The sequence below is a fragment of the Streptopelia decaocto genome (genome assembly GCF_964273445.1).
Source record: "Streptopelia decaocto genome assembly, chromosome: 6".
In the NCBI taxonomy this organism is placed as follows: domain Eukaryota; kingdom Metazoa; phylum Chordata; class Aves; order Columbiformes; family Columbidae; genus Streptopelia; species Streptopelia decaocto.
The window spans coordinates 3,420,246-3,435,428 of NC_138660.1; the positions used below are offsets into that span (position 1 = coordinate 3,420,246).

The window sequence follows — 15,183 nt, forward strand, 5'->3', positions numbered from 1 at the left end:
TTTTTGTTTTGTGGTGCATGGCTTAAAAGTAGAGAATGACGGGATTTGTACCTCCAGGGGAAATGTTTAGAAATGACACAAAATAGAGTTTCTCATGTGCTGTCCAGCTGGGGAAAATGGTTTTACCTCCTATGACTATGGCTTTGTCCAAGTCAGACGGGTAAGCTCTTTCCTTAGCAAATAGGTCACAGAATCTTAAAAGGAGAAAAAAATATATAAAAGAAAGGAAATGAAAAAAAGAAGCAAATTCCATTTCAGCTTCAAAAATGTATAGTCATTCTCAGTAGTTTAGTGTCTTTGTATAAAAATGCTTGTGTGAAGTACATGTAAATATATACGTAATTATAGTACACATACATAATAAGAAATATGCGATAGGCATATGTATGCATATCATAGCCACATATAAATAATATACACAAGCACATCAGAAGCTCTGAATTTTCAGAATGTGCCATCAGGCTGTTGTTTGCATGGAGTCCTGTTGACCTGAGTTATTTTATATCAACTCTGTAAAAAATTAGGAAAACAAAACTTTATTAAAAGTATACTTTGACAAATGGGAAGTCACACATTATAATACAATGTGACCATTTTAATGTTTTATATTTATCAAGTGATGAGAGATAATTTCTCATAGTTTCTTATTTCTATTGAATTGTGACATTCTGAAATGAGATGATAAACTGATATTTGGTTCACGAGTGAACCAAAACCACCTCAGACAGCTACTGGCTTGTTTTATGTTAATCTAAACTATTTTCATTAGCTTCTCTAACAAAACAAAAATCTTAAAAATGTCTTTATGTTTTACTCTTGCAAAAAGAAGTACTTTGAAATGAAACTTTGAAAGCAAAAAATAGAAACTATTTTGCTTTGAAATGTTGAAACAAAATAAAACACTTTGATGTCTATTAAAACTTTTTTCCTCAGATGAGACAATCTCCCTCAGATGAGACAATCTTATGAATTAGATATAAATAGTTCTGTTGACCTGAATCTGCATTTTTCTATAAATACATCCTTAGACCAACACTTTGTCCATCATTAGCAATGTTAAGTTACCTTCTAGCCCAGAGGGAATTGCATGTAAGCTTATAAGACCCTTCATATTACTGTTGAAAGATCAAATCTTTTTATATTTGTTATTCTAAATATAGCTGAACCACTAAATCGTCATGATAACTGCTAATGAATTGGTTTGCTACCATTTCTTTGTTAGATATTAGAAGTTATTAGGATGACATGTCAGCAGGCAAATAGAATCCTGAAAACTTCTGTATGTCCAAAAGGACATCATCATTCCCAACATCAATGTTGAAAGCAAATCCATTTTTCCATTAGTTTTTCATTAACGCAAGCAAACTGTTGGATTTCTAATACAATGCTTCCAAGAGAATTATTTTCCATCATATTTCGTGCCCAAATATTTCCTTCTAACTGCAAGTCATTTCCTTTCTTGCCTGATTCTGTTGAATTCTTGCAAAGCCACCCACCAAGCTCTAATAGCAATTCTTCGTGAATTTATGCTGAAACACCTCACATGCTTGTAGTTGTATTATTCACTCATCATTAGTTGATTGTTAGATTGAATTTGGAAAATTGAATTTGGAATTTGGATTTGATTTGGATTTGATTGAATTTGGAAAAATTGTTTTTAGATGTGCAGTTTGAAATGTTCAGTTTTAATTGAAAAATATGGCAGGAAGACATGAAAACCTTTGTGGGTTTTTGTTTGTGTATTTGTTTTTAGGTTTGTTTGTTTGGGTTTGTTGGTTGGTTGTTGTTTTGTGTGTGTGTTTGTTTGCTCGTTTGTTTTTTAATTCCTGGATCCCCTAGATTAGGACTGTAGTTGAAATTAAAGGTGTTACAGCTCTGTGTGTTCTTACCAATATGGTAAAAATTTCTTCCACTTAAAAGCTGCACTAATTCAAATAGGTTTAAAAATTAATTTAGATGGATATAGAAATAAGTTTATGGGAAAAAATTATCAGATAGTGAACAAACTCATTTTGGCATGGTCTCTTCAGGCAATACTTAGTGCAGAATTGATGGCTTTTTGATTTTTTTAATTTGTTTTTTAAATAGCATATATAAATATATTGCTGCAAACAAGTCTCCACGTGTTCTGCAAAAGCAATTGCCGCTGCAGACAGTAGTTCCGTGCAGCAAAACTATTCACAGTATCACAGTATCACAGTATGTTTGGGATTGGAAGGGACCTCAAAAGATCATCTAGTCCAATCCCCCTGCTGGAGCAGGAACACCTAGGTGAGGTCGCACAGGAACATGTCCAGGCGGGTTTTGAATGTCTCCAGAGAAGGAGACTCCACTACTTCCCTGGGCAGCCTGTTCCAGTGCTCTGTCACCCTCACTGTGAAGAAGTTTCTTCTCAAATTTAAGTGGAACCTCTTGTGTTCCAGCTTGATCCCATTACCCCTTGTCCTATCATTGTTTGCCACTGAGAAGAGTCTGGCTCCATCCTCATGGCACTCACCCTTTATATATTTATAAACATTAATAAGGTCCCCCCTTAGTCTCCTCTTCTCCAAACTAAAGAGACCCAGCTCCCTCAGCCTTTCTTCATAAGGGAGGTGCTCCACTCCCTTAATCATCTTCGTTGCCCTACGCTGGACCCTCTCCAGCAGTTCCCTGTCCTTCTTAAACTGAGGGGCCCAGAACTGGACACAATATTCCAGATGTGGTCTCACCAGGGCAGAGTAGAGGGGAAGGAGGACCTCTCTCGATCTACTAACCACCCCCCTTCTAATACACCCCAGGATGCCATTGGCCTTCCTGGCCACAAGGGCACAGTGCTGGCTCATGGTCATCCTGTTGTCCACCAGGACCCCCAGGTCCCTTTCCCCTACACTGCTCTCTAATATGTAATCTCCCAACCTATACTGGAACCTGGGGTTGTTCCTGCCCAGATGCAGGACTCTACACTTGTCCTTGTTAAATTTCATCAGGTTATTCCCTGCCCAGCTCTCCAGCCTGTCCAGGTCCCGCTGGATGGCAGCACAGCCCTCCGGCGTGTCAGCCACTCCTCCTAGCTTGGTGTCATCAGCAAACTTGCTGATAGTACACTCAATTCCCTCGTCCAAGTCGTTAATGAATATATTGAATAATATTGGCCCCAGCACTGACCCTTGGGGCACTCCACTAGATACTGGCCTCCAACTAGACTCCGCACCATTGACTACCACTCTCTGGCTTCTCTCCCTAAGCCAGTTTGCAACCCACCTCACTACTCTATTGTCTAGACCACACCTCCTCAACTTAGCTGTGAGGATGCTGTGGGAGACTGTGTCAAAGGCTTTACTGAAGTCAAGGTAGACAACATCCACCGCTCTGCCACCATCCATCCACCTTGTTACATTCTCATAAAAGGCTATGAGGTTGGTCAAGCATGACCTACCCTTGGTAAAGCCATGCTGACTGCCCCTAATAACCCTCTTATCCTTGATATGCCTTGAGATGGCACCAAGGACAAGCTGTTCCATTACTTTCCCAGGGACAGAGGTGAGGCTGACCGGTCTATAATTACCTGGGTCCTCCTTCTTGCCCTTTTTGAAGACTGGAGTGACATTTGCTTTCCTCCAATCCTCGGGCACCTCTCCCGTTTCCCAAGACTTGGCAAAGATGATGGAGAGCGGTCCAGCAATGACTTCAGCCAGCTCCCTCAGCACCCGCGGATGCATCCCATCTGGACCCATGGATTTATGAATGTCCAGACTATTTAATTGCTCCCTAACCCAGTCCTCATCGACTAAAGCAAACTCCTCCATTGACCTGGCTTCATCCGGGGTCTCAGGGGTACAGGGCTCCCCAGGACAGCCTCCGGCAGAGTAGACAGAGACAAAGAAGGCATTCAGTAATTCTGCCTTCTCTGTATCTTCTGCCACCAGGGCACCCACCCCATTCATCAGTGGGCCTACATTGCCTCTGGTGTTAGTTTTATCTGCTATGTATTTGAAAAAGTTCTTTTTGCTGTCCTTGACCCCTCTCGCCAGCTGTAATTCTAAGGAGGCCTTGGCTATCCTAGCTGCCTTCCTATATCCTCTAGCAGCAGCCTTATATTCCTCCCAAGTGGCCAGCCCCTGCTTCCATGACCTGTAAACTCTCCTCTTCTGCTTGAGCATACCCAACAGCTCCCTATCCAACCACGCAGGCCTCCTGGCTCCCTTCCTTGACTTCCTACGTGTGGGGATGCTCTGATCCTGAGCGTGGAAGAAGCAATCTCTGAATGCCACCCAGCTATCTTGGGCCCCTTTTCCTTCAAGCAGTCTTGCCCATGGGATTTCCCCCAGCAATTGCTTGAAAAGGCCAAAGTTAGCCCTGCTGAAGTCCAGGGTTGCAATTCTACTTGCTATTCTGTTCCTGCCACATGAGATGCTGAACTCCACCATCTCGTGGTCACTGCAACCCAGGCAGCCTTCAACCTTTACTGCTTCGACCAGACCCTCCTTGTTAGTGAGGATGAGATCCAGCAGTGCACCTCTCCTAGTCGGCTCCTCCACCATCTGCATGAGGAAGTTATCATCAATGCACTGGAGGAACCTCCTGGACTGTGGCTGGCTGGCTGAATGGTCCTTCCAGCGAACATCAGGGAAGTTAAAATCACCCACAACAACCATGGCCTGTGACTGTGAGGCCACTCTCAGCTGCCCATAGAAGGCCTCATCAACTTCCTCAGCCTGATCTGGCGGCCTGTAGCAGACGCCCACAACAGTGTCAGCCCTGCCAGCCTGCCCCTTGATCCTGATCCATACACTCTCAACTCGCTCGTCATCCACTCCTGGGCAGAATTTAGTACATTGTAGTTGCTGTCTCACATAGAGAGCAACTCCACCACCACGCCTGGCTGGCCTGTCTTTCCTGAAAAGGGCATAGCCATCCATGACCACATTCCAGTCATGTGAACTGTCCCACCATGTTTCTGTAATTGCCACCAGATCATAATCTCCCGACCGAACATAGGATTCTAGCTCCTCCTGCTTATTCCCCATGCTGCGCGCATTGGTATACAGGCATTTCAGGGAGCGAGCAGAGCACACCAGTTTCTCCCTAGGGGCATAGGAGGCCACCCGGTCCTCATCAGTTTTAGATTGCAGCCCCACTGGGACAAGCCCAGCTACAACCCCATCCCCCTTCGAGCCTAGTTTAAAGCTCTCCAAATGAGCCCAGCTAATTCCTGCCCCAGCATCCTTTTGCCCCTACGAGATAAACCTTTCCCACGTGACAGTGTCCGGACTGGTGTCTTGTAAAACCAACCATTATCAAAAAATCCAAAGCCCTGCCTGTAGCACCAGTCTTGGAGCCAACCATTTAGAGAGTGAATTTTCCTATTCCATCCCACATCATCACTTGAAGATGGAAGGAGTGAAGAGAAGATCACTTGAGCCCCTGAGTCTTTCACCATCCTTCCCAAGACCTTGAAATCATTCTTCATCCCCCTCAGACTACGGGAAGCAGCTTCCTCCCCATCTGTCTGGAAGACCAGCAGCGGGTAGTAGTCCGTCGGGTGCACCAGTTTGGGGAGCTCTCTAGCGATGTCCTTGATCCGGGCTCCAGGGAGACTACAAACTTCCCTAAGATGAGGGTCAACTCTGCATATTGGGCCCTCTGTTCCTTTCAGAAGGGAGTTTCCTATTACAATCACCCTTCTTTCTTTCTTATCAGAGGCAGTCTTAAGTTGTGAGGTCGACTGCCTCTTCCTACGTGATCTTGTAGGCTTGTTGGCTTGTAGGCTTGGCACCACCTCCTCACCTACCTCTTCTTCAAGATCCAGGGCCTCAAACCTATTACGGAGGGGCACCTGGGGAGGCAAAGCAGGCAGGGAGGGGGGCTGCCCGCGACGCCGAACCGGAATACGCTTCCAACCCTTGTCGTCCTTTCGGTCCCCTACCTCTGCCCGAGAGCAACAAGGGTGGGGCCGTCTCAGGACTTCTGCCTCTGTCCGAGAGGGCAGGAGGTCCATCTCCTTTTGGGAGGTACCTCCCTGTGACCTTTCCGACTGGCACGTCAGGGTGTTACTCCACCAGTCGATCTCCCTTTCACACTCCCTGATGGTCCTCAGCGTCTCAACCTCCTCCTTAAGTTTGACGACCATGTCGAGCAGATCTTGCACCTGCTCACACCTGACACAGGTGGAGTGCTGGCCTCCCTGCCCCGGCAGCAGCAGGCTCTGGCACTCTCTGCAGCCGGAGACCTGAACAGCCACCGTTTGGGACAGAGCCTCAGTCTGTGTAGCCACAGTCTGTTTGAGGCAAGCTCTCCTTCTGGAGGCGACCATGGTTGTCAGCAGTCTGGGGCGCTGGCAGTAAGCTAGAAGGGCTGACAAGCAACAAGTGCTCTCTGCACCCTGCTGCACGAGCTACCACACCCGCTGCTACAGCACAGTGTGGGTGGGACTCACCCGCTACACAAGCTGGTTGCTCCTCCCTACACCAGGTGACTAGTCGCTGCCCTCCCAAAGGCTTTTTCAAGGTAAGGGGAAGGGGTGTGGTCGCCGTCACCGTGGGAACGCCCCCCGCCACGTCAGCCGCTCTCTCGCAATGGCTGCCGGGGCTTTGGCGATCGGGACCCGCCGGGAATCAGGCTGTCCCTGTACGTTTCCCTCTGAGCTTCCTAATCTCGGCTGAACCTCGTGGTCTGCTGAACCCCGCCGGCTCCGGCTCTCGCTGGGCTGGCTCCGATCAGCTGACTGAATTCAGATGTACATTGTGATCTATATTGACAGATCCTCTGTAGTTTTTGAAAAATCCTGTACCTATACAGCTAATTAAGGATACATATGCCATGATAAAAGAATCACTTGTATTTATGTATATGAAAGAGAATCTCTTCTTTCAAAGCAAGATATTTGCTTGCTTTCTATTTTTGATTTATTTATTTTCTTCTATTTTTAATACCCTTTTCTTTTGGTTTTATATAATGTATGTATCCGACAACACACTCTGGCTGAGTCTAATTTAGTGGGAAAGGCAGACATTTTTATTTTTAGATAGTTGATTTGAGTAAATGTTGAAAAATGTACCGTAGCCCAAAGTTTTCTTTTCTCTTAAAGGATTTCTATTCTTGTGCTATTTCGTAAGGTTTTTGCTTTCCTTGCTTGTTGTGAAGTCAACACACCTGGACATTTTGACATCTTATGGGGTTTTGTTGTTAAGGGGGACACCAAATGACAAAACAACACACTTAGATCTATCCTCTACTCACTCTCTATTAACCTCACAAAGCATATTTTAAATCTGTCACCTATTGTATCAGAAGATTTTGATCTGTTGGGTTGTTTTTTTCTATATGCAAAAAGATTTAAAAAACAGGTTCATCAAAATAACAAAAGCCATGCATAGCTATGCATAAAAATCTTGATTTGAACTGACAAAAGGCAAGGGATCCCAGTTAAAGCAGCTACAGATTTTCCCATTTTGTAGCACATCTGTTTCTGCAGCCATCACGTGTTTCTGGCCCCGGAATACCTGTCCCAAATTGGATAAACATAAGGTAGAATGACAGTTTTGCACAAGTGAATCCAAATGGTAAAATCTTAGTTCAGCTGAGGCCACATATTGCAACAGCTTTGAGGAATCAAATTTTGTGGAATCCTACTATGTTATCCAAGTAGTAGAGTTATTTAAAAAGATTTCCATTTACTATTTCTGTTGATATTTTTTTATACTTTCAGGGTCTTCAGCAAAACACATCTGACACTTTTTGTTGAAAAGAAGAGCAGATCATTAATATTATATACGACTTTCTATGTGCAAAAAGTTTAATTCACAACTACTTGTAAGGAGTGGACAAAAATTCTGCTGCTTTATCCAGTAACACGTTTGGTTGTTTTGGTTATTTTGGCGACTGTCATCCTATTATCCTCTTTTTCAGAATTTATAATAGAAAAGGCATCTTAAATCCATTTCAGCCCATGTCAGTGTGAACTACTCAACATCACACATTTTAGTACAAAAGTGCAGGGAAAAAGAATAAATGGGATTCCTTACCTCTATTCCTTTCTCTTACAAGTTTTTTTTTCATATGATTTTATTCAGAATATTATATAAAATTTAACAAATTGCATCCAGGCTAGATCCAGCCTATACGTTCTGCTGCTGGAGAAGCGGTGGGATGGTCTCTGAGGGATGTGGACAAGACAAGTCACCAACAAAGATTGGGCTCCATGTTATGTTTAGCTCATGATTAGTTCTAGATTCTAAAATTCTCATCGTACATGTACATGCACGGATGTACAGCATTCATGTTACTTTGTATTTGCTTTTATTTGTACAGATGTAGGTTACATGAAATAAATACATCTTTTCATATATTTAAATGAGCCATCTAATCCCAGGATTCAGCTTTTCAAGCACTTGCTGGAAAAGTTACTGGCTATGTTTTTAATTTCCTTGAAATGTCCTTTTTCCCTAACAGCAAGAATGTGCTAAAATGTTTATTAAGTCTTGCTTTTTTCCCTGAGAAACTCAAAGTATAATTACATTTCATAATTATCCGCCTTTGCCTTATAACAGTATTGTTCACCCTCTGGACCTGTTGTTCTGTTGCTATTCTGCCTTGTGCAGGGAAATTCTCTTCAGCTTACTTAAACAATATTAATCACATCAAAAGTAACTCATAATGTCATCAGCCATGACATGGTGCTCTCCAAATTTTTTTATTATGCAGTGGTGTAATGTCCTCTTAGGTGTAATTAAATCATGTCAAGAGGATTTTCTTAATGTGAATAGAAAGAGAACATTTAGATACAAGACTAAGTTTAATTTCAGCCTTGACTGCTGCCTTTAGGTGACTGTCCATCTTCACTCTGTTGTTCAGTGTCTTATGGTGGTTCTCTCCTCTTTCATTTGAAGGTGCCAATGGCTGGGACAAGGTGTCAGGACAGGGAGCAGCAGCTGGAGCCTTTTCTCACGGGGACGGAGCTGCCCCAGCTCCTGTGGGACCTGTTGTGCTCATGGAACATCGGTGCAGCCTTCCTAGAGACCTTGCCTGTCTGTTCCCATTCACAAAATCAGGTATTCTGCACAAAGGGGAAGAAGAGCATTAGGGCTTGTGTTTGGCTTTAATGGTCCAAAGTTTGACGTTGTTTTATTTACAGGAGTAGCCCCACTGATTCAGTGGGAGAACATCACCCAGTGCAACCAACAGTGTGAGTAAAAACCATAATTTGGTCATAATTTTGTTAGTATACTAAATAATATTGCAGTAACCTGTTATTTATGTAGTACTGAGGGCATTAACTGCGAGATATGTTGTGTCTAGTTGCCTCATTATCTATTTAAGATATAAAGCAAACCATTATGTTTGTTGTTATCATCTTCAAACTTGATTACTTTTGTAGTTGGCAAGAGCTTTAAATGTGTTACGCCATGTCATCTTTAGCCATAATTCTTCATGTTTTTTTCTAGTCATCTACTTTTTTTGAAATGCTGTGGAAGCATAATAGCAGCAATAGCTGCATGTACTAAACCATGAATTTGATATAAAGTATTATAGAAGGAATGTCTTCATTTTAACAAAGTCTTTGTCTTTTTACCTGTAGGCAGCTTTTGTTTAAAAGCATTTCAGAACAGAAATACTTACACATTTAGGAGAAATTAGATTTGTTTAAACTTGAGGCACTGCCAATGAAAGATGTCTTGTGCTGGTTGGCTTTAGGTGCCTCTGCTTAAACAAACGAGGCCATGAAGCCTAGATGCAATCTTGATAGATATATCCAGAATTTCAGGTGAATCTGGAGGTTGATTTCCTTCCCATCCATGTTACAGTTACTCCTTGTAAGTGAAATGAGTCTGTACCCAATGCGTTCACCTTCCCAAAGTCAACCATGATTTCTGCTGTGGGAACAAGTTTTTGAATTTGCAATGAAGGCAAATGAAAGTTCTCAGTGTGTGATAGACTGTGTCCATCTACTTTTTGAAAGAGCGTTTTTTATGCACCTAAAGTATTCAAGATCTGCCTGCACTTCTGTGGGTGGCATTTAAAAACAATGTACTCCAACCTGAAGTCAGCTTTCATCATTAATTGCCTCCCACAGAAGTTCAAGTGGGTTTTGAATTGTGTGAAGAAGGTACAAGAATATCTGAAGTGTTCTGGTATTTTAAAAAAAATATGATTGACAAATTGCATTTGTGCATCGAGAGCCCTAACATTTCTTCATCAATCATGCAGACTTGCTCTCTATTGTGCTTTTCAGAAATGGAACTTAGTTTTCAACTGCAAGTGTAATATTGCTTCATCATCTAAGACAATTCATAATTCTTTCCTTTCAGAATAGTTTATTAGAATGATGGAAAAACAGTCAAACACTTTGCATATTATGACTATGAATAGGGAGAAACTATTAATAGTTAATGATAATATTTCTGCAGTAGACCAAACAAAATTCTCTTCAAAGTGAAATAAAATGTATAATAACTGAGCCTGTAAAGGAAATGCCCTGAAGTCAGTATGCAATTGTCTTATTTTTAATAATTTGTTAAATTGTGTGATCACTATAGCAAATAATGTACATGGCAAATTTCAAAGCTCCATACATCATTTTTGGATGCAAAATATATGATCCCGTGGCCATTTTCTTAAAGGTATAAAATCATCAAAACTACTTAGGGCAGCTGTGGGCTACAGAGGTCACTGGCACAACAAGAATGTGTCGGCTTTCCCATAAATTAGGTGTATTTTATAGCATTTCTACCATAGCCATAAGGGTTGATTGTAGCTTGAGACTTAGCACCAAGTTTCCATCAGTGTATTTTGGTTTTTGTTGTTGTCTTCAAAGGTGGTAAGTTCATGTAGGATTGATTTTATGGTAGAGAGAAAGAGAAGTGGGGTAAAAAAAACCAAACATCAGATCAGTGTCGTTTCATGCAAAAGGGACATTTTTTAAGAGATCTCTCAAAAAAATAGACAAGATATTCCTGTTAATTTCAAAGGAAACAAACAGAAAAGCACAAGGACACTTGATATTTCTCCACTCGGAGTAATATACATTGAACCTTTGTCCAGAAGGAGTTACTTCAGCCGTCAGCAAACACTCCCCATTTGCCAAGTGGTTGATGATCTCATGGCAGAAACAAGTCCGGCAGCAAAGCACGACCACAAAAGTGTCCCTGTGAAGCAATCTGGTGACAGGTTTTCTGTAGCATAGATAAAAATTCAAATTTACTGATAAAAAAATTATTAGTTTCTCCCAGATTTAGTTTCCCCAGATGGTCCCCTCTTCCTTCCATCTCTTTTCTCATTATTATTTGAGAATATCTAGTAAGAGACTGCTTGTAATCTTAAATTTCTTGTAATCTGATTTGTAGTCATTTTAGCCAAAATTTGTAGCATAGCATATAAAATCTAAGGCTGTACCCTGATTGCATACAGAATGTATTCAAAGATGGTTAATAACGCTGATATTTTTCTGACTTTGTGTCATTTAGAGAAGACAAAAACTTTTGGCAGATATAATAGTGAAATTATTAAAGAGCGCTATAGCAAGCATATTAAAAAAATGCTGATTTCACAATATTGAGAAAAATAAAAAAAATATATAAATCACAATATTTAGGAGAAAAGCAGTAGGTTTTATTACTAACAAAACCAATGAGTTAGAATAATAACCCTGCACAGATCTCTTGATCACATAACCCAATGTCCCCACATTTCTTCTCGTGACGCTACTTCAAACTGTAAGTTCAACCTTTTTGTGAGATTGAATTCGGGTTTATGTTAGGAATTTGTAGACTGATTTTCTAACCCACTCAAATCTCTTGGCCGATGTCTTGCCCTTCACCGACAGGCCGGGAGAACCGCACAACTCTTGGGATCACTAACAGCCTGGGAAGCGTTTCTGCAAGAGTCACGGGGAGCTGATGGAGGATCCTCCTCACTCTGAGTGATGTTTTATCAATATTTACCTGCACATGTTAGAAACACCTGAGGACAGAGTGATGGATTTTGCTAGAGAGGCTAAGTGCAGCTCCTCTCCTGTGTGCATAAGGGATTTGAAGTTGTTCTGCAATAAGACGTGAAAGCTGTTGGGGTTTGATGTTGTTTGGTGGGCTTATGTGTGGCTCTTTTTTTTCTTCCTGTTTTTAGTCATCACAGATATTTGCAGTTATTTATTAACTCTACAGAAGATATTTGGGGAAAAATAAAGCCAGGAAGGGCTAGAGTATCTCAGGGCAGGTTACTGCTTAGCCAGTGGTCAGGAGTTATTAAAGGACGGTGCTGGAATATTTTTTTCCTCCCTCTTTGCCAGTGGAAAATACCATTAAACTAAAAGTGGAAAATTCCCACAAGAGAGAAAAGGAAGTTGTTTGAAAAAGGCTGATGGAGACAGAGGGATGTGTTGTATATAGATAGAAGCTAAACCAACTCATCGCCATCCAGCACACATGGTTTTCAGCCATTTCTGTAGAAAGCTTCATCTCTGCTCTTAAATTAGACAATCATTTTATTGTGAAACATCGTGTTAGATTGTCTTCTTTGAGCTTTTTAAAGGGTCTTATATTGTTTTCCTTCTTTCTCATTTCTGTCTTGTAGTAATAATTGATTTGTTTTGTTAATAAGTTCCAAAGTGTCAGATTTATTACATTCTTTCCCATTTTCCCTAACTTCTTAATTTTTTTATCTTTCAAAATGGGTGCAGTGCGAGGACTTGCTGAGCTGGTAGAGCTTCTTACGGTAAAACTGCTCACAATAAATGTGTTGGCTGGGGTTGATAACATTCAAAATACATGAGTTCTCACGGTTTGGGGTAGGCTTGCACCTAACATCAGCAGCACTCCATTACCTCTGATGCTGGATGGCAATTTTGGGAGACAATTTGGGAGATTCCCAGCTCTTCATTTCAACAGCCAAGAGGATATTATTTATTTTCCAATTAACAGAAATCTTTTCCTGTATTTTCTTCTAGAAGATGTCCAGCACATCCCAGCTACTCTCTGCTTTAAACATCCTTGTGCAGTGGATGTCACCGTTGTTTCGGTAAGATGAGGAAACAATTTATTGAAACTTCGCTGGGTCTAAAATGCTTGACCTCAAATGCTGGATTTCTGGATTTTTCTCCAAACACAACTCTTGGAGGTGGTTTCTGTTCTAAATTACATTGTCCTGAATCCACTGATTTGAGTGGCTGCCTGATGCTTTTAACATATTATTCTCCCAACTTCCCGTTTTATTTCCAACTTGCCTGTAATATATGCAGCCCTGCTAAGCTGTTAAATAAGAAAGAAGCTGCAGAGCACTAAAAATATTTAAATTGCTGCCTTTTCAGATTCTCTCACTGCTGTCTAATGGGCCTTCAAATGCGCCTTCATTGTTTTTCGGAGCACATTGTGCTGCGAGCCCCTTGCAGATGGATTTCTGCTGCTTCCCGAGCTCATCTCTGTGCCCTGCCTGAGATCAAAATGAACGCGTATTTCAAACTAATAAACAGGCCGCATTTTCTGACAGCCTGTATTCACTAGAGTAATATCATAATGTATTTCTTTTGATGTGTTTGTTTCCCAAGTTGTCAATTAGCTGGAGAGAAAGTGTCACTCTCCCCACCATCTTTATTTCTGTGACCAGATCTTTTTTGCTACATCGTTTGTCAAAATGTCAGCCATGTAAGCTTGCTGGGGGTTTTTATGCATCTGAAAATATTCTTAAAATATGTTCTTTCATTATCTAGTGTACGTTTAAACTAAATGCTTTTGAAGCAATGTTGTTAGGCTCTGGAAACTTCTGAAGTTGACAACAAAATAGATGACGGGGACATTGAAATTCTTTGGTTTCAACATTTATTTTTTTTTCCTCTTGTTAAAAAATGTGACTTGGAATGGATCAAAGTTTTCTTGTTTTGTTTTCTTTTGTTTTCCACAGCACTGAATGCAAACTATCCCCCCCCTGTTTGCAGCTATGGGGTGCAGGGCAGTGCTGCTCCCGTTGGGGGATGTTGGGTGCCCCTGGGATTTCGGGAAGCTCCACCTGGGATGAACCTCCTCATCTCGTATATGTTATTGTGTCCATGCTCTCCAGTAGGATGGCAATAAAAGCTTTTAATTGTACCTGGAAGTTGAACCAGGTAACCGCTTGGTTACCTTGTACTAAAAGCTTGTTTTATTCCACGGGTCCTGTTCAAATTAAATATTTATAAGGTACCTATAAAGTAACTAAGAATAAAAGCATGATACTTGCAGGGACGGGACTGAAGTTTCTCAGCAGCATTTTCTCAGCGTGTTTGGAAAGTGCTGGGGATTTGCTGCAATCCAACTGTATTTGCATTTGCAGCAGGTACCCAACACTATCTCCAGTGAACGCCTGAGCATGATGCTGATATTCTCATCCTTATTTTGTGATAAGTGCACAGCTGCTGCTTTTTACTTTTAGGTGATAGAAAAAAAATCCTTCTGTTTGTTTCACTATTTTATTAAAAAAAAAAAAAATTCAAAAGTGTTTTAAAAAATGATAAAATATCAAGCTATAGGAAATCAAGTATTTATTTTGAAGAGAATTACCAAAATATTAAGACTATACTAGTTTAAGCCGTCCTTCTAAAGATGTACTGATTTATTTAATTTCAGGGTTATTTAAAATTACCTCAAAAGCCACAGGAAGCACATCGCTTATATCCATACATCTGCATGGAAAGATCTGTATGTGAATACAGGGCATAGAGAGACCCACCCAAAAGATATGTACAAGCTCTTGAACATGTTAACTTCTTACAGAGTCACTGTACTATGAAAATAATACCCTTTATAGATGCTGGAAAGCACATTACAATATATATTTTTATTATGTGCACTATATATTAAAAAAGAGAAAAAATGGCATATCTTGTCAAGTAACTACATATTTTCCTGTTGACATAATCAGTTCTGCATAATATGTAGATGCCTGCATGTGTGTGTAAATATTTATCAGAATAGATGCATTCTGTATAGATATGTACTATATATGAATGTGAAAGCCGCATTTCCAGCAGCTGAAAATATTTCCTCTCTGGGTTGTTGTTTCTACACAACACAACAAAAAGAATATTATGATTCATTACCCAATATGTAAAGGAACTTTGATTCAATCAGTGTTGGAAATATATAGCATAAAAGTTTAAAATTTCCCATGCATAGTCATAGCTTCCTTGGGCTTTATTCCCCCTTTATTTAAGGAAAAAATAATTTCCTTTTTGAC

The 15,183-nt window shown here is 40.9% G+C and overlaps 1 long non-coding RNA gene across 1 annotated transcript in view; it reads left to right on the forward strand.

Annotated features, from left to right (window-relative positions):
• The window catches only part of LOC309441196, a 33,175-nt gene extending 24,181 nt beyond the window's left edge, over positions 1-8,994 (forward strand). The window contains exon 4 of the long non-coding RNA XR_014184345.1: positions 8,871-8,994. This is a non-coding gene — a long non-coding RNA (uncharacterized lncRNA). The remainder of the gene's footprint in view (positions 1-8,870) is intronic.
• Positions 8,995-15,183: the final 6,189 nt, after the last annotated feature.